Here is a 19,653-nt window from a genome sequence, read left to right as displayed (position 1 = left end):
ATTATGCAAACTTTAGGTACATGATCATGTATTATTTTTCCAAGACCCCAGTACTTTTCTGTACTTTATGGAGGGTGGAGAGCAGATTCTCGATAATGAATAAGTTTCTGTATATCAGAGATTAGTTTCCTTGGCTGCAGAAGTGGACACCATGCAACTTAGCTCTGAATCTGATTCTGTGAAGCTCCACCTGAGAAAAATGGCCTGAATACCTTTGATGCTATGGCAGTGAATAAGTTTAGTAAAAGGAAGGTCTTTACTTCCCACCTGTGAATTCCATTTTTTATGGACTACACTAATTGTAGTGATAAATTTGTTGGTTATAAATTTGCCATCAAAAGCAGCCTTTACCTGTAAACTGACTTTTGATTAGCCATATTTTGTATTAAATAGTCCTATGTACAACCAAGTTCATACGATGAGATAAAATTACACAGCAAAACGCTTTCAGCAATGCTGTGCTTCACCTGAGAGAATGAGCTCTCAACTCTCACTGCAGTCACGACCAGGACATTCACAGGTATGAACCCATTGGTTTTTTTAGTTTTACTCTGTTCCACTTCATCTAATGAGCTTCCAAATGAAACACTTCAATATTCAGATCCCACATTTCTTTTAAAAAAAAAATTATTAAACACAGCAGCCCCAAAAAGAGAGTATAATTGCAAAACTCATCCAAATATCATATTATGTGCATAATTCTTGTTTAGTTTTACTATTATTATGAAGGCCTTTGGTGACTTGGGCTGGTTTGTGGAGTGTTTCAGTTTTGATATCTGTGTTTCTGGCATGGAACATATGTATAAGCTCAACACTAAAATGATTCCTTTATTAAAAATAGCAAATTATTGATTTTATTAAAGCAGATTGGGAGCTGTTTTGGGTTTTGATTTTGTTTGTTTCCCTTGACATAGGCAGGATTGTATCTGTGATTTTTCAGCACAAAAACCATTGTGTTCCTTCAGGCTATATAACCACTCTGAGGTCGATTTCCTCCTGGTGGAGTATTCCAGGACAAGGGAAAGGTACCATTTTTATTGTGCAATACATTGTGCACTTAAAGCCTAGTATGTAAATTAAATATCTGTTATGACAAGGCCTCCACAGTCCAAAAGTGGAGGTCATGCCCAGACCTACCCTCTGACGTTCATTTTTCAAAGGATGATTTAAATAACCCTATGTATATCAAAAGGATCTAGATCCTTAGCAAAAGGAATTCAGAGCAGGCAATGGTAATTTATTTTGAGCAATCAGTCACTGCCCTGCCAATGCCAGCAGAGTTCAGCAGCAGTTTCGTGGGTACAAAAATGGGCTTCATTTTATTTAAGCCCAAAGTATTGCTAACAGCAGTAAGAATTATAGTTCCACTCTGATAATTTAATTTCAAGTGTGCCCAGGTTTTCTAAACCTAGACTTAGTCTCTGCTCCACTGCATCAGATTTACAGTGAGATAAGCTAGTACAATCTTAGGTGGCACAAAAGTGCTGTGGCAGAGTGAAGAACTTGGCCAGAGACCACCTCTTTCCATCTCACTCTCATTTGCTGCTTCACAGCAACATGAACAGCCAGCCTCCATGCTCTGAAAGTGATGAAATTTAGTGCCATAAGGGCTGGCAGAATGGTTTACCACCTCCAAGGTCCCCCAGCCACATTTTTAACCAGGGTATGTCACAAACTCAGGGCTGACTCAAACCCAGTTATTCTCAAAGTTGTCCCAGACCATTCCAGATTTTTCAAAGTTGTGCTGCAGTTGAGATATAAATCTCTGCATGCATTCCCTAGCATTCATTTTCCATGGAAGTCACTGAGACTGGAAAATAGGAAGAATCAGACTTTCTCCCCAGACTTCACTTTCTCCTTGGCTCCTGCCAGCTCCAGACCTCCAGACTGACATGGGAGCAGTCTCTCCCGAGGAATTCTGCTGCCCCTGGTTCTCGCTGACATCAAGAAGTGTTGAGGTATGTGTAAAAAGTTAACATTTCCCCCCTCTGAATCTCCAACAGCACACAAAGTTCAAATGCAGTCCCAACCAGACGTCAGTTGTAAGTTCTCCGTGTCCTTGCTGCAGATATTTCATTTCTAAAAGCAGCCTGTTAATGTCAAACATTTCCATTCTAGCATTCAGAGATTATGAGTTTATTGCAGCAGCTGCAATCTTCCTGTATTTCAAGGGAAATATATTAGGAGACATTTTAAATGCATTTTCCTCTATTAACATAAATCTTGGCATCTTGTGTAATAAAGTCAAATAACAGGGCATAAATTACACCAAAAGTCCTGAAACAATAAAGAAGTCCTAAAGGAAAAATGAAATTAAATTAAGATTCCAGGTTTAAAATTTTGTGTGGGAATGCAATTCCTCACAGCAGGTAGTCCTTCTGCCATCAGCACACAAAAGCTGAGGTGCTACCAATGGGACACAAAGCTTTCTACCAGAAGGCTCTAATCCCTGCAGCCCCACAGTGTGTGGAAAACATGAGTCTCCACTGTCTGCCTGCTTCTTGGTGGCTTCTGCAGAGCAAGTTCCATGGAGACAATAGAAACAGGCTGAAATCTCCATTACAAGATGTTGTTTTTTTTTCCTTATAGGTAGCTATAGCCTAGGATGCTCAAGGCAAATTCAACTTAAACAGCATGTGCTCAAGCACCCTCAACATTGCTTAAACTCTGCAAGGATGATAATTCAGCACGAGAAAACAGAGATGGTAAGTGATTCTTTCATTAATTCAGCATAATTCATAAATATTTTGGGTGATTCCTTCAATTAAAGTACTTGGATTTACACTCCATATTTAGTTAGATTGTTGTTGTGCCCTAATGGCAATTCAGGCTTGTTAGGGACTTATTTATGGAAACTTCCTCTCATTGCTGTGAGACCACAAATGATCTGTTGTATGCTTGATTGTTTCAGAGGCTCTGGTTTACATGACCTTTCTTCTAGCTGCACAGCTAAACTCAACATAGGCTGTGAAAATGCCATGGACATTATTTCAAATAGAAGAAATTTCTGTGCAGCCTTAAGCCCACCCTTCCCCTTTTTTGCCACCTCTTTTGTTCACCCACTCCTCTTCTTTGATTTGATGCCTGTTTCTGTTTAGGAGCCTATCTAATGTTTTATTTATTGACTACATCGTTTCCAAATGAAAGGAGGGAAATCAGAAGAGAAATGTAACTTTAGGAAGCACTGTGTATGAGCTGAGGTCAGTGTAGTAAAGCTCTTGATATAGTAGCAAATCCAGCAACACTTTTTCTGCCAAGGAACAAGTCTTTGTGTGCATGTCAAAGCACCCTCCCACTCCCCCAGAACTTTCTTGCACTCTTAGAAAACTAAACTGAAAACTAAAATGAAGGTAGAGTTCCTGGGGTTGTGCACACCCTGTGCCTGAAAATGCTCTATTTTTGACTCTCATTATTTCTTTCTTTTGGCTTGTTCAAGTGTATTTTTAGTTTTTTCTTCCACGCATAACATTTGATAAGGAGCCAAGTTAGAACAAGGTCTGTGAGGGCTGAAGCTCCAGGTAACCATGCTGGCTTCTGCCAGGGCTCCAGGAGGAAGTGAGGCAGGTGGGACATTGGATTTCTCTCCAAATGTTAAACAGGAATCCTGCTAGAAGGCCAAACATGAGCAAGGTTTCCTGCAGCAGCCCTTTGCACCATCCAGGGATAAATAAAGGGGAGGCACCTGGGGGCTTTTCTCTGGGCCAGGGAGCTGCATCTTCACACGTGCGGCAAAAACCAAAGAAGCTGAGCTCTGAATCCTTCTGCTCACACGGCCCAAGCTGCACCCCAGCCCTGCTGGAAGCAAGTGGTGGGCACTGATGCCACCCCTGCCTCTCTCCTGAGCATCCTGTGCCAGCAAGAGGCTCTGGAGCCACAGCTGATCATGCAGGCTGAGTCAGCAGCCCCAGCACTCTTCTCCCCTCGCCCTTGCACTGCTTCTGTTCAGAGCTGGCTTCTGCACTGAGCAGCTGCCATCGCCCTCAGAATCACTCAGTAGCAAAAGTAGAATCACTTTGCCCACAGTGTGAAAGAAATGGTGACAGTATTTTCCTCTTTTCTACAGGTTTTACCAGGAAATCATTGGAAATGAGGACCCTGAGGTCACCCAGTCCGCTCTGTGACAGTTCAGCTAGAGCTGCTCTTGGCTGGTGTTTATCTTGTGGGTCTGAGGCTCCAGTGATTCCCACAGCAGCCTGTTCCAGGGGTCTGTCATCCTTGCTGTTGGGTGTTTGGCCTTAAGCTCTAACTGAATGCTCCTCACTGCAATTTAAAGACCATTGCTTTGCTTCTGTTGTAAGCACAACTACATCTTAAACATTGGAGAATACTACTTGTTGCTGTCTCAGTCTTCAGGAGCTCCAAGCAGAGTGGAGTGATCACTACAGCTGATACTTGGTTTTAGACACACTGGTATGATATTTTCCCTATTTGCCACAGGCTGATTTGACTCATGGTCACAGCTTCTGATTCATTATACCCCTCAAGTCCTTGCTGGACAGACAGACAACCAGACAACCCCCAGGCTGTGCTCACACCATTAATATCTTCTGCCTGACTGCCAAAATTTCCACTAGTCAGTGTTGTATCACAACCTTTTTCTAAATAGAAGTCAAAGAATAATTCTAAATAGAAGTGAAAGAATATTTTTTTCTTGAAAGAATAGTCATCTTACACTACATTTCCAAATCACCAAGATCATTTTGAATTCTTATTCCACTCTCTGAACACTTGTCCATCCCAGCATAATAACACAAGTATATTTTCCAACCCATCATGAAAATTATCAATTATGTTGCCCCATGTCTGTCAGAGCTCAGGGATTAACAAAGGGTATTTGCACCTTGAGCCATTGTCTCTCTATCCCTGTCTTTCTTCTCTGCCCTGTTCTTCTCTCCTGAATCATTTTCCAAGTAGATCCTCTTTGATACTTTCCTGAGCATGCAGCTCTCCCATAAATAGTTCCTGACTGAACTGGGGAGACTGGCTCTTCATTATTCACTCAAGGCTGAGTGTTTCAATTCTCAAAAAACAATCCCTCATCTCACTGCAGAACACCAAGATACTAAAATTTACTTCAGAATAAATGGAAAAATTCAGAATAAATGGAAAAAATCTTTGGTACTTCAGGTTAAAATCCAGCTGTGATTTCAGGTTTAAAGTTTAGACAACTTCTGCTTTTTCATTCTTCTGAGCATCTTGGTGCATGATGCACTCAGTTGTGTCCAGCACCCAGCATAGCTATATCTTATTTTTATTTATCTGCTTCTTCTGACCACAAAAACAAGCCTGGCCAACATCCCTAGAAAAGGTTGGGTCAAGTTGACTATAATAAGCAAACCTTACAAAGTTAATGCAAATAAGACTTGCAGAGTCTATTGCACTGAGTACCTTAGTGAGTGATCCAAGCTGAGATGAAACTTTCTGGGAATGTGCACTGGGCTAAACCAGAACCAGTTATCCTTGGACCCCCTGTGAGCCTGAAAAGTTAATTCCTAACTTATGTTATTTTTTCTATTCTAGCGAAAGCTTTTGCTTTGAAACTTGGAGTCACACTATGATCCCTGTTTTTATTACTAAGCAAGAAATTTATGACTCTTGGATATAAAGATGAGATGAAAATGTAACCAAACCCATTACAAAGACTCAAAAATATAAATACGAAATACAAGCAATGCTTTTTTTTTTTAAGATACAAGGCAAGTTCCATCAGCTTGTGAAGAAATCCCTTCATTTGAGGTGAAATATAGGTCATGATTTCTGAGTCCTTGGGCTTGGCAGCATGATTTTTGGCCTGTAGTTCAAAATGGAGCTGGCCATCTGCACTTTGGGAATCCATTACTGTTGTCACAATCACACAGGGTATTATAGCAACTGCCCAAAGCAAAACAAAACCAAACCAAAATACTTCAGGATACTATAGCCATTATAACCATCTGCCTATCTATTTATAAACTAGTTTGCTGAGGTACTGCACACATTCTGGAGGCAATAACTTGCCATTCCTGTTTATTTTTGCAGGTGTCCTTGAAGCATGTTTGAAAAAGGCAAAAACAGCACAGGGTTGAGAAGGGGAGAACTTGTTTGCTGCACGGAGTGAGAGAGTAGGTCCTTTCTTCAGAGGCTGAAAAATGATACATCAACTGCAGTGAAGAATTTCTGTAGTTGGTTCAATTCGTTTGACACTTTGGGGGATACTAATTGAGCATTCAATAGCTCAACACTGGGGGAGTGGGGTAAACCAGCCCAGGAAAGCCATCAATTTTGCAGGTGTCCTTGAAGCATGTTTAAAAAAAGCAAAAACAGCAGAGGGTTGAGAAGGGGAGAACTTGTTTGCTGCACGGAGTGAGAGAGTAGGTCCTTTCTTCAGAGGCTGAAAAATGATACATCAACTGCAGTGAAGAATTTCTGTAGTTGGTTCAATTCGTTTGACACTTTGGGGGATACTAATTGAGCATTCAATAGCTCAACACTGGGGGAGTGGGGTAAACCAACTCAGGAAAGCCATCAGCCATGGGGAAACCAATTTGCTCTCTCTAACTTATTGTCCCTGTGTGTCAAAGGTGGTCCCAAGAGATTCTACTTGTTGCTGACACATTCCAGACATCATTTAATTTTCCCACCTCTTTTTAAAAATTATTTCTTTATTTTTAAACTGGCCAAAGCAGGCAAGAGAGTTAAGTACCCAAGGGCAAGAGAGAAATCTTATGAAAGAAATGTTGAGAAGAGAGGCAAGATAGCCAACAAAGGGCAAAAGTGCCAAACCTGCTTGTTTCCACTGCCCTTGGAATACTGTGCTGTCCATGAATATATGTGTGAACAAATAATTAGTGCATCTGCAAAAAGATTATTTACGTGACTGCTCTCTCTGCTGATTGGAAATAGAGCAGCTCTGTTGAACTCATTAGAACTCTGTCTTTGTGGCTGCTGAGCTCACTCCAACACTGAGATAGAGGGTCCTTGGAACACGAAGCTGTGAGATAAATGTTGCTAACCTGCTGGAGGAGTGGGGATGTTCCAGATGCTCCTTGCTCTCCAGCTGTGTTTGAGAAGCTACCAGAAATGAAAGAATTCCAGTAGAAGCAAGACCCTTTCTATTTCTCCTCCAAACCAGAGTTATCTGGCTGTCCCTGAGAGGAACAGTGAAGTCCCTTGACAGGGACAAACACTCTTCACAAAGCAGGTGAGCATGCAGAACAACAGGCATCTCCTAGATGCATTTGTTTTCCTTTCATACAGTTAGAAAGGAAAACACACAATTATCACATTTGCATAAGTCTCTCAGCAGTTTCAAAGACATTGCATCATCTCTTTCTCATTTCCTGCAGGGATATTATTGTCATCTGGAAAATTTAAGTCCACCTGACAAGAAATTTTCTGGTTGAAACTAATAGCAACACAGCAACAGCTTTCAAACATTCTCTGTAGTGCTTGGTTAGGAAGCCAGGATTAAAGATATACTGTGTTTCAGTACTTCACTAAAAGCCTGTAGTTCAATGTTTTAAAGCTTCTAAAATTGTGTGCCAATAGTATCATATCTGTCACTGGCAACAGTATTCATGCTGCCAGTGGCAGAATTCAGCTATGGAGAACTTGCTGTGGTTTTCCTCGTGTTGTGGCAGATCCACAGTAGGTCATAATTTCTCACATACTAGGTATTTTCCCTGAAATTTCAACACATGCAACTCTTCCTCACTTCTTTACAAAGTTTAGCAGGCCTGTCAACACCGTTACCCCAGGATCTCACATTAATTAATTTATCCTCACAGCACTCCTTTGTGAAGTGCCAGATTTTTCAGAGCTCAGACTCAAATTTTTGAGTGCTCAACACCTAAATTGGAGCCAGATTTTCCAAAAAACTGAGTTCTCTTTTAGTTTCTTAAAGAAGGTGCAAATTTTTCAAAGTTTCCAACAACCCTAGCGGCAGTGCCTGCTGCCCAGATTGTGTGAGAAGTCGAGGACTCAGTGTGCTGAACTTCTTCCCTACCTATGAACATTTTGGTGCCTGAAGGGGAGGTGATTTCCTTGTGAAGTCTGGCTGTCAGAGTGGGAGGCTGAGCTCTTTTGAAAACCTGGAGTTCTATTGTAAGGTTATCACTGCTTTGCAGGGGACAAAGTGACAGCTCAGAGCGAGGGCCCAGAGCGATGGAACATTTGTGAAACAGGTGGAAATGAGATCAGGATGCAGGCTGTCAAACCACCCATTTCTGTCCAAGGAGCTGGGCTGGCTTGGGACAAAGTGTTCAGCTCCAGGGAGAGCTGTGTGTCACAGGCTGTGACGTGGGCACGGGCTAAAACACGAGCTCAACAGCATCCTGGTGATGACAGAGCTGCTGCATGAGACACAGGGGATGAGGCAGAGTGAAGCAAGTTCCTGGAAAGCCACAAGATAACGCTTTGCACTCCTCCTACTCGGGGAACTGAGAAATACAGATGTACTATCTGTGCTTGCTTCTCAGAATTAAAGCAGTCTACAAAGGAAAAAAGTGATTTCTAGGGGTTTTTTTTTTAGTTGGTTGTTTTGTTTTGTTTCGTGTTTTTTTGGTTTTGTTTTGTTGGTTTTTTTTTCCCTGCACGAATTACTGTATTTTACTGTCTCTGGCTTACAGCTTGAATGCAATGACCTGTGATGTAGCTTTATCCACTGCAACTCTGTGAGCCCATAAGGTGATTGCAGGTCACCAAAGGCTCCTGCTCAGGACAGCCCCAGGAAGAGAGAAGCCCACAAGTCAGATTGAACAGGCAAGCACAAATACACACTGCTGAATGACACAGGGGAAACAATGCCCTGTGATGTAGATTTATCCAACTGCAACACTGTCAGATTGAACAGGCAAGCACAAATACACACTGCTGAATGACACAGGGGAAGAGAGCAAGAGTGGGAAATAGAAAAACCTCATTCACTCTGTTCACTTATCAGGTTGCCCCATTTTTTTTTGGACTGTGCTAAGTGGCTCCTTCTGAGTCAAACTGGGCTCTGAGGAGAACTCAGGGCTAAGAACCAGTCTTTAAAATCAATTTTGTGTAGCAGCAGAGGCACAGCCACAAAGCCTTGCCAACAGAAAAGTTTAATTACCCTGAGCAGGCACACATCTCAGCTGTTCCACTTCTCCCTCCTGAGTGACCACTCTCAGTGCTCGCTGGGTGAGATCTGAACTCACTGTTTCTCAGGGAGCAGCCACACCTGAGGCTGAGAAGCCCCCACAGTCATGCCCAAAGCAGTGGTTTTGGTGGCACAGGAGTTTGGCTCAAAGGACAGACTGTACAAAACACTTACTGTTAAGATAGAGAATCCTCCCCCACTTCGAGAATGTAGGCAGAGGTAATTTTCAAGTATTCCTGTTTAAGCTCTGGTGACTGTTAGGCGCTACATTTTTTACTTCTAACAAAAGTGTCTCAGTTTTTAAGGGTCCAGAGGAAGACGGCAAAGACCACAGCCACAGATGTGGCAATCACCAACAGTGCAGGTAGAGAGTGCTGGTTGCTCATCCCCTGTAAAAGCAGCTGAAGCAAGTTTCAAGGTGGGCCTGGGTTCTCAAACCCAAGGTACTTCACAGTTTCCTATCATCTCTCCTTTTCCCAGTCACGTAGGCAGCTCCTTGTCCACTCCCTCCCTCCATACAATATCTTAATTTTTAAAAACATTCCCAACCAGGCAGTGTTAATGTGGCAGATGGGAATTCTCTGTCAGCTCCCTTCTGGTGAAACATTTATGTTCAGAAGGCAACATATTAGAAAATCGGGAGGTGGAGGGTGTAGAGGGAGAAGCTTTCCTATTTTAATTTTAAGCAGTAGGAGCATGAGTAGAGTGAGTCATAGCTCTCCATATATGAATCCCAAAGCAAATAACGAAATGGGAAGAGGAAAAATACAGATCAGGCAGAGAGAGCAAACAATGCTGTTAATCCCTGCAGACCTGGATGGCAATTTGGTTGCAAAATGCCCAGGGAATGGGCTGAGATGCCACACCAGGGTGTTTTAGCCACAGAGGAAGGTGAATCATTGCAGGTGACTCCAGACATGAGTGAGCTGTAGTGATGGGCTGCAGGATGGCCAAGGGGCCACAGTTTGTGTTCCCAGTCCTGCAGGGAGGGAGGGATGGAGGGTGTGCAGTGCCCGGGGTGAGCTGCCTCCTCCACAGCCAGCTGGGATGTTTACCCAGCCTAGAAAGAGGGAACAGTAATTAATTACCCAGCCTAGAAAGAAGGAACAATAATTACCCAGCCTAGAAAGAAGGAACAGTAATTGCCATCACACAGAACACGAAGGATGGGTGGAGAAGATATTTCCAGTTTTGCCCACAGCCCCTCCTGGCAGTATCACTACCATGAGTACTCCCAAAATGTGATGGTATCCTCATGGATGAGTGGTCCCTGTACAACACTCACACGGCCACAATCATCCCAAGGGTTAATTTTGTCAATCAGGGAGGCACTGGAATACCAGTGATGTTTTTGCCAACCAAAAGGAGGGAACAGATGTGTGTTTTTCCTGAAGTCATTATTTATTTCTTTTGGCCAGCAGTGGGTTCCATTTGCTCTCCTGGGCGCCTTCACCACAACATCAGCCTGGATCACCTGCACGGCACAACAGGTTTAGCTCATGAAGAGGAACTGTCTTTATGTGTTTTGTTACATGGTGTTATTTAGAGAACCAGACCTCTCTTGGTTGCTATGGTCCATCACACCTTTAATCTAGTCTTTATTTTGCCACTGCCAGATTGCACAGTTAGACAGCAGGGCAGCTTTCCTGTTTGCTTAGCTGCAACCACTGCACTTCAATGTTTACTAGCATGGTTGAAAAAAATTCCAGAAGGGGCTGGTTTGGGGTTTTTTCTTGGTTGCTATGGTCCATCACACCTTTAATCTAGTCTTTATTTTGCCACTGCCAGATTGCACAGTTAGACAGCAGGGCATGCTTTCCTGTTTGCTTAGCTGGAGCAATTGGACTTCAATGTTTACTACCATGGCTGAAAAAAATTCCAGAAGGGGCTGGTTTGGGGTTTTTTATTGGGTTTTTTTGTTGTTATATAATTTTTTTTCCCATTAGCATTTGTTTATTTGTCAAAGTTGAAACATTTTGAAGAGATGGTTTGGTTTTGACAGTTTTTCTTCACAACCCAGGAAGCTTTGGGATCACTCAGCACAAAGGCTGGGTTTCTTAGGGCTCTTGGCATTGCACTGCCTGTGGGGAAGAGAGCCAAGATGTCTGCTTCAGAGCCCTAGTCACATGTCTTTTTATACAGGATTTAAAAACATGTCTCTAGTCGGAATATTACCAAAATTCAAGCCATCTAAATTTTCTTTTAAGCAGAACCACCTTTCAATGCAGAACTGCAATATTTATGCACTTAACACCATTGCCAGAGGCACAGAAGTCCAAAGCAGTGCTATTTGGAATATTATCCAGCACCTACTTGTATTACAAACAATAATGCAGTGTCTTGCTAGAGGACACATGGAAGAGAAGTTCTCCTCTCATTGATTCATTGCCACCCAGATGACAAAGTCTAACTGGAAATGAATGCACCTTGCTGGATCTGGGACAGTTTCCAGACACTTCTCACTGGCTTTTCTGATCCAAATGCTCTCCAAATTTTAAGCAGACAAATTTTAATGATATTTTAAAATATCATTATTTTTAGGCCTCTCCAGCATCTTGTGTCTCAGAGCTTTGTGGCAGGCCTGGGAGGTGGAGGAAACACTGCAAGGCCCTGTTCCATAAATGAGAAGGCTGGAAGCAGGAGGCTGCCAAGGATCACAGTGCAGAGCCAGGAGAGCAGGACAGATGGCCACCCTTGCAGGAGAGAGGAGCTGTGTTATTCCTGGCACCTCCATTCTGCCAGCCTCCACTCTAGAAGCTGGGATGGCTACAGGAGCCCGTCATTTTCTGTCCAGAAAAGTCACAGCTACTTTGTGCTGTGGAAAAGAATCCACGCTTTCCTCCTAGGCCGGATACATTTCAGGAGAAAGTGAAACAACTCGCTCTGAGTGACAAGTGTGAAATGCTAGGAGCCAGTGCAGAACCCTGCTGAGAGCAGAACTCCACATCCCTTTGTGCTCCTGCTGTGCCCCACAGGGATTTAGGGACTAAATATTTCTTTTCTCCTGCAGAAAGGACTCTAGTGCTTTCTCAGGAGCTTGATAGTGTGCGATGCCATTCATCCCACAGAGAACTTCAGCATTCTAGGCTGTTACCACTTCCAGCATTTTGAGAACCAGTGAACACACTGTCTGCACAGCATCTGTTGCCATGGCCTACAAGCACTCATTTCCAGAAAGAAAAGCAGCTGTAGTAAAGTAAAAGCTGTAGTAAATACACAGCATATAGCTGCACACTACACTGGAAGTGCCACGGAAAGCAAATCAGCCACATCCATCTCTTCCATTACCTCCTGCCACCTGCACCCTAAAGAGTGGCCCAGTTTCACTGGAGAACTTCTTTCCCTCAAACTGCTGAGCCTGCACCTGCTTACTCAGTGAATTTGACTTGCAAGCACAAAATTACTCTGGCATCTCCAGGTCTGTTTTCATTGCAGTTCACGGGCCATGAATAATTAACTACAGCTCTGCAACAGAGGCATCTGCCTTGGCACAGAAATTCAGGGCTGGGGCTGCAGCTGAATTCAGCACTTGAGAGTCATTTCAATGAAGTTCTGTAACTCTCTCTTTGGTTCACTTTGGGAATGTGACAAGTGATGGAGAACTGCACCCAGCCTCATCCTTTGTTGCTTCTTGCATTACAAATATGAATCAGTGTGGGAATGTTGAGCAGCACCAGTTTGTAAGTCTGATGTTTACTCTAGAGCTATTTTCTAGGCCTTATTTTGCCCTGGGAGATGATAATCTTTGCTCTTGGTCTGTGTTTGTACAGCACCTAACACAACCTGGCCAGGTGTGCTGAGAACTGAAGTGCTACAGCCATGGAAGGAACTCAGTCTAGGAGGAGCAACACTGAGGGAGTCCGGGTGTTTTTTAAATGTGGCTCCCAAGATTAAGCTCAGATGTCTAAAGGGGAGAGCTTACAGTGACCAATTTCTACAGCCAGGGCTTTACATGCACTATCAGGACACAATATGCTTCAGGTAGCTATTTGTCAAATCTGGATGCAGCTTGGTCAGTAAATAGTTAAAATAAGAGACAGATGGCTAAATACAGCAAGATAGAATGATGGGGGGGAAAGAAATGAAGTTTCCTTAGGAAACCAGGACCACAAAGACAGCAGTGAAATGGAACTTTTGGATGCACATATTTTCTCATTCCAGATTTTTTTTGGTGACAGTTCACACTTTTCCAGAAGTACCTCCCTTTTTGCTTTTCCCTTGCTGATTAGACTTGTGCTTCTTGTGTAATTAAATCTGAACCTCCCAATTTCTCAGAGATAGAATTACAGTGTAAAATATAGTGGACTATAGGAAGTTAATGTGAGGTTAGAAGAGTAAACACAAAGCACATTTAAGATACTTTCTCACTAATATATACCATGATAGTACAGATGAATACTCCCATCTCAAATCAGACCTATTTCAGTCTTAGCACTCTGCTTAAACATTGTTGTGGGTTTTTTCCCCTCAACACTCCAGTTCAAGCAGAAGGAAAGAGTTCCACAAATCCCATTATAAAATGTATTCCTGCAAGACTTCCAAACTATTTTAGGACATTCTGAAACCTTAGAAAAATACAATCAAAACAGATTTTCTGTGTTCCTTCCTAACCAAGTTATGTGAAAGTTTGAGATACCATTCTAACAGCAAAGACCTCTTACACAAGAGAATAGTTTTACAATCAGATAGTTGCAAAACATTTCCTTTTTATTTCTTTTCTGTTGAAGAAACAGTCTGAGATTTATAAGCCATCTCCTTCCTCAGCATTTCAAAAGGTGAAATATGTTTGTATAGAGTGGAGCAGTATTGTGGCCTTGGTTCAGCACAACTCCTGGTGTAAGGATACAGGACAGAAACATTGCACAGGACATTTCTTGACCCTTTGTACAAGGCTGTACACTGAGATACAAATGTAATTAAAAAAAAAAGCCATAGTGATGGGAAGACTACTTCATCTCCATCTTGGAAATGTTCCACCATTCCCATCTGCACAAAGGGAAAACAGGAATGAAACCATGAAGATTTATGAAAAACTGAAGCTGAATGCTGGCAAGTTTTCAATATATACTTCTCAAATCTGCAGCTCCCTGGGAATTCTGTGTAATTGGCTGATAGTGCCCATGTCCTGATATAACTTGTGTAGTGTTATAAAGAAAGGATTCCTCTTTACTCTGATGAAGTGCACAGTTTGATAAACTCTCCCAATGAACTCTCCTTCAGCTATTAAGAGCTGAAATATTGTGCTTTTTCTGGATAACTCGTAAGTTACACAGACATAAACATCACATCATTAGCAAGACCAGTATCAAATGTAGCTGTAAATCATGAAAATAAAGCTTTTACTTACAGATCATGGCTTGTAACTTTGAAAATTTATGCTCAGACAAACAATTTTCCTCATCAAGACTGAATAATTAAACCATAGCTTTAAAAAGTGTCTTTCAGCACCACAGTAACTTCAGGGCTTGCTGATTTTCTTGGGATGTAGGAATGTACTCTGGGCTCTGGCTGACCACTCAGGTATATTATTCTAAATTTCAGTAGCTGGAAACAGGCTGCTGCACACATCAAAATTATTCATACTGTCTAAAAAAAATCTCTCCCAAATTGTTCCACACTCAGTTTTGCTGGCATTTCACTCCTTTAACGGGCTTGGATTGTGAAGTGTGACGCATGTTTATAGCATGGTGTCTTCTCTGTCCATCAGCCTCATTCCAGAGCCACCTGCCAAGCAGAGAGAGCAGCCAAGGGGCTTGCAGAGCCCCTGCTGAGAGCTCTGTCACCCTACCTGCCCTGTCACTTGCATTGCTGGCCCCCCTCCACCACCCTCTCCACCGGGCAAAGCCCTGATGGGAAATGCAGTCTGCTGGAACCTGTTGGATTGCACAGAGATTCCAACCCTTGTGTTTCTCCCACAGAAGACTGTGGGCTTTGGGTTTCTTTATGGATGTGGGAATCGGTGGTGTTGTAGAATTTTTTTTTAGATTAAAGTGAAATGTGGGGTTCAGTTAAATGTGTGTCCAACAGTTGGTTGACAAAGTTGTCAATGCAGAGTTCATGGTCCAGACAAGAGAAGGAGATGTTGGAACCTTGGATGCTGAGAATTTTAAACTTTCTGTACTGAAAGGCACAGACCCTCAAGAGAACACTATATTTGCCCTGAGGCTCTGGAGAAGGCTTCCAAAATTGATTGATAACACTGGGATTTTGGGTGTGTAGTTTGAATTGGAGTGTGTGATATGACAGGGTGGAAAACTTAGAATTTAAGATTTTACAGTATAGCAATATATGTAGACCAAGATGGAGGTTTCAGGGTAGTGACTGGTCCTTCTTCTTCACCTTCTCCTTCCTTCTTCTTCATGGGTTTGGGTGGTGTTGTGTAATTGGACAGAAAAGTCTATAGCGTGGACTTCGAGTAATCAGTTATTGCTTTAAAAGTGAAAATAATGTAGGTGTAATTTCTTAACTGGATAGTTGAGCCTTAAAAGAAGTTGTAACAAGAGATACTTGGCCATTTTGTGCCTTCTAATGACAGCAAACTCCCTGCTGCGAGGCTGTAACATTGATAAGAAATGATAAACACCTGAGCCTGAACGTGAGCTGTCCTCTCAAGTGCCTTCAATCCTGACCTCAACAGAGGTAGAAAAAGGAAACCCAAAACCAGCAGCAGTCTGTGGCTAATTGGGGGCTAGGTGATGGAGATCAGCTGATTGCAGCACTCCATTTCAACTGAGACTCCTGGAGTACTTAGGGCAGTCTAAGTTTAGCAAAGATGCTCTTTGGGGAGAGGGATGTGCCCTCAGAAGGCTGGGCTGGAGCTACACAACAAAGGTAAGCGTCCTGCACAGAAAGCAGTGACCGTTTGTGGATGTTCCTGGAGCAAATTTTGTGATTTTGTGTCTGGATACCAAATAGGGTTTTTCATGTCTTCCCAGTGCTTACATCAGTTCCACTAATGTAACACACTTGTGGATTTATGAGAGTGTAAAGCAATCCAAAAAGCAGTGAGAGCTGTTTCACATTATACAGTCTTGCAGCAGGGAATTCAGGGAAGGCTCTGTCTTCTGGCCACAGTCAAAGGAGCAAATCAGAAGCTCTTGGGGAATTCAAACTGGACTGGCTGGGGCAATTTTTCTGCTTTGCATTTCTTGTGTAGAGAGCTACTTGAAAAAATTCCAGCTAGCTTTTTTTTTTTTTTTTTTTTCCCCTTCTGGAAAATTCCAATTCATGAAAATCAACAAGTTTCATGGGAATATGCTGGTTTTTAAATAAAATATTTTCATTGCTCAGAAGAGCAAAACGCAATGGTGATGACAAGGTCAAGGAATGTTCTGATATTTCATTTCAAGCTTGTCAGCTTTAACATTTCATCCTGCATAAAATTTTAAACAGAGGCAAAAAATGAACCATGACTTATTTAAGTAAGAAAATTAGTTTACAGTTAACTTGTGGAGCTGGAATCAGGCTGTGCAGAAAATAACAGGCCTTTTGTAAAACTCCAAAGATCTACTCCTGTTGGTCTCACTAGGGAGTTTTATCCTGGGTCAAGGAGCTGGAGATGGGAGAGGGGAGAGCTGTGAGTGCCCACTGCTTGGTGCCCACTTAAAGAATCAAGATACTGCTGTTAATAGTGAGTTTCAGAGAGGACATCAGGTCATTGTGTATCTCTAGGCATGGACCTCATTGCTAATACCTTTCATACAGCTGTGTCATAAAAGCTATGGGATTAGATGCTGTGTCTGGAAAATCTACTCTCAAGCTTTAATTCACACCTATCCCTTTCAAATACTAACCCTGCATTACTTGAGTGCCCCATTTTAAATTGTGGGAGTGTGACTCTAATAAATCCTTAACTGGGGCCAGTGAGACTATGAGCCCATTTCTGTGAACAGTCATGTATTCGTCCTTCTGATGTGGTAAGAGATAAAATATCACCAATTTTGTTTTTAATTAGTGGTCTCTGCTTATGAGCACAGCTAAGTTCACCTTCTATAGCTGCTCCTGTGTTTTTCCTTTTAGTAGGGCAATAATATTGATTTCTTGGAGGGCTTTGGGGTTTTTTTGTTGTGAAGCAGGAGTGAGTGGTGTTACAGGGGTTGCATGTTTGGTTTTTACACTTGCAGTAAGTTTTAGAAGATATGCTTGTCCTGCAGCTCAAAATATATGTGAACATGAAATACTTGTAGAGCTTAAAGGGCGTTTGTAAAATTCAGAGATTCATGGTCAGCTTCTGGGCTAGAAATATTTATTTTTCTATATTTTGTCTAAATTAAGCAAATGAGCCCATTTGAACTCAGCTGAATAAGAAAACTGCTGTTGAAATATGGCTTTTATGCAGAAAGTGTCAATTTTGTAACAGAGCTATACACTGACTGCTTCCTACATGCAAACTGTGCCCATGTTGAGGGCAGAGGTGTTAAATTCAGCACATGTTTCGTGTCTGGAGATGGGAGAGCAGCTCAGAGCACCCTGTGAGGGCCATGTGTTGAGGTTGGCAGTCAGACTCCCCACTCACAGCCCTCCTTTTACATGACAGCAGACAAGGCTGATGTGAATGCCTGTCTGAACAGCATGGGAGCAGATCTTGGGGGGTTTTTCCCCACTTCAAAGGCTCCTCCCACCATGTGAGTCAGGCATTTTCTATCATTTATCTAGCTCAGCTCTTAACTTATTTTATTCATACCCAAAGCTCCAAAGAGCCTTTTATGATTTGTTTCACAATGTCTTTCCTACATGCATTGGAGAACAAGCTGAGAATCCCATTTATGACAAGGTTTCCTCTCATCACTCAATCACAGAAGGGACCCCAAGGACCATTGGCCCAACTCTGGGTGCTGCAAAGGATGGCAAATATCTGATGTGCTCTAACTTGTATTCAGCTTCAACCACACCACCTGGGTTTTGGCAAATAGAAGCTGATCTGTATAAGGTAGTCAAAAAACCCTTGGGATGATGTAAATTTTCCTAATTCATTATGGTGTGTGTTCATGAGTGTGTAGGCCTTCAGCAGCTTTTCTTTTGTTGCCTTGATTATTTTGTTAATCTTAGTTTGGCTCAGCTGATGGAAGAGGTCACTTTATTTCCTACACTGGAGACCATGGGTGCATTCCCATGCTATGGATCACCTCCAAGTGCTTTGTGAGAATGCTTCCCCTACTGGGCTCTGTGCTTTGAGAAAGAACTTGTCCAGAAATTGTCAGCTGTGTTGAAGGATACATTTAAATCATCAGCTTCCTCCTAGGAGCCACAAGGCAGGGAATGAGGTTTTTTAGCCTACACTTCACCAGGCATCAGAGCTGCAGCACTGATATAGCAAGGCAACAGGTTTTTGTCTTTTCTCTCTGGGGCTAGCCAGGCTGTGCCATCTGTTCCTGTGTGCTGGACAGGGCCCAGGGAAGTGCCAAGCACAGCAGTGAGGTCTTAGAAAGTGAGAGGTGAGGGCGGATGAAAAGGAGGTTCCAAGCTGGGCAGAGGAAAGCAAGACCAGAAAATGATGAGCAGAAAGGGAAATATGCAGGGAAAAGAAAAATTCAGTCATGTCCTACATGTCTTTGTGTCGTCTGTGCCTGGTTTGGTGTGGCTCTCATTGCACTGTCAGTGGTCACTCCACTAAGGAGAGAACTGAGTTTAGGAACTCGGCAAGTGAAGGAAGGCAAGAAGACTCCCAGGTGAAGAGATGCAGCCCTTACCAGAGATTGGCCTTGGCTTGTCTGACCTTGAAAACATGCAGGTCCTAAGAAAAACTGTGTTTTAAAGGGATGTGACTGACCTGATGCCATGAAAAGAAAGTTGGTGCCTGACTGCAGTCAATGGAAAGCACCAAGAAACCTTCCTAGGCAGAAAATTTTCTGCACTGAAGGTTCAGCGTTTGGGCCTGAACTAGTCAGTGATTTCTCTGCTGTTTTCATAGATTTTTGGCTTGACTCATTTGTGAGTGGCCCTTCTCCAAGAAAAATGTTATGCTGTTTCTATGGGATACACAACAAGCCCAAGTTTTTCCAGGATCTGATAATCCTGCTTTCCTTGTATGCCTGTGTATGTACTATGGGATCTGGTAACTCTCTGCTAGCTGCTGGTGCTGTATTTGATCCTTGCACATAAACACCACATGCTACCTAGAAAACATGGACAACCTTTAGGGTTTAGCAGCAAATGAACTCCCTGAAGACACAAAGCCTGTCCCAATGAGGCATTTAGTGTGCAATTCTATAGTCCTGAGCTCTAGCTACCAAAAACTTTGCTTCATTACCTTAACTCTGCAAATCTTGTTGCAGAACTTGTAGGAGAAGCTGTGTAAGGTACTGAAGCCCCTTCAGACAGGGAATATGATCATGGTGGCTTATAAACCAGGATGTGAAACTTCAAACAGACGTTTCCAAAAGCCATTTGATACCACACAGGCAACATAGTAAGCTTGTGGTTTATTTCTGAATCCCTGATGTGGGAAATGAAAGACTGAGCTCTTGGAGATGCATTTTTGAGCAAGGACAAATACCTGAAAAGGAATTCAAGTAAGTTATAAAATACTAGGCTTGAAATCCGGACAGCTA

At 42.5% G+C, this 19,653-nt stretch overlaps 1 protein-coding gene and 1 long non-coding RNA gene across 2 annotated transcripts in view; one reads left to right on the top strand and one right to left on the bottom strand.

Moving 5' to 3' along the window:
• Positions 1-19,653, bottom strand: part of RERG (RAS like estrogen regulated growth inhibitor) — a 95,980-nt gene that overhangs the window by 53,456 nt on the left and 22,871 nt on the right. The gene's annotated exons all lie outside the window — the stretch shown is intronic.
• LOC120501676 lies at positions 913-4,568 on the top strand. The gene is made up of 4 exons (XR_005627370.1): positions 913-1,025; positions 1,783-1,958; positions 2,590-2,705; positions 4,064-4,568. It is a non-coding gene; the product is annotated as an uncharacterized LOC120501676 (long non-coding RNA).

The sequence above is a fragment of the Passer montanus genome, unplaced genomic scaffold, assembly GCF_014805655.1.
Source record: "Passer montanus isolate IOZ18808 unplaced genomic scaffold, ASM1480565v1 scaffold20, whole genome shotgun sequence".
Classification (NCBI taxonomy): Eukaryota; Metazoa; Chordata; class Aves; order Passeriformes; family Passeridae; genus Passer; species Passer montanus.
Note: the sequence above shows the minus strand (reverse complement) of the source record. Positions and strands in the feature narration are given on the sequence as shown.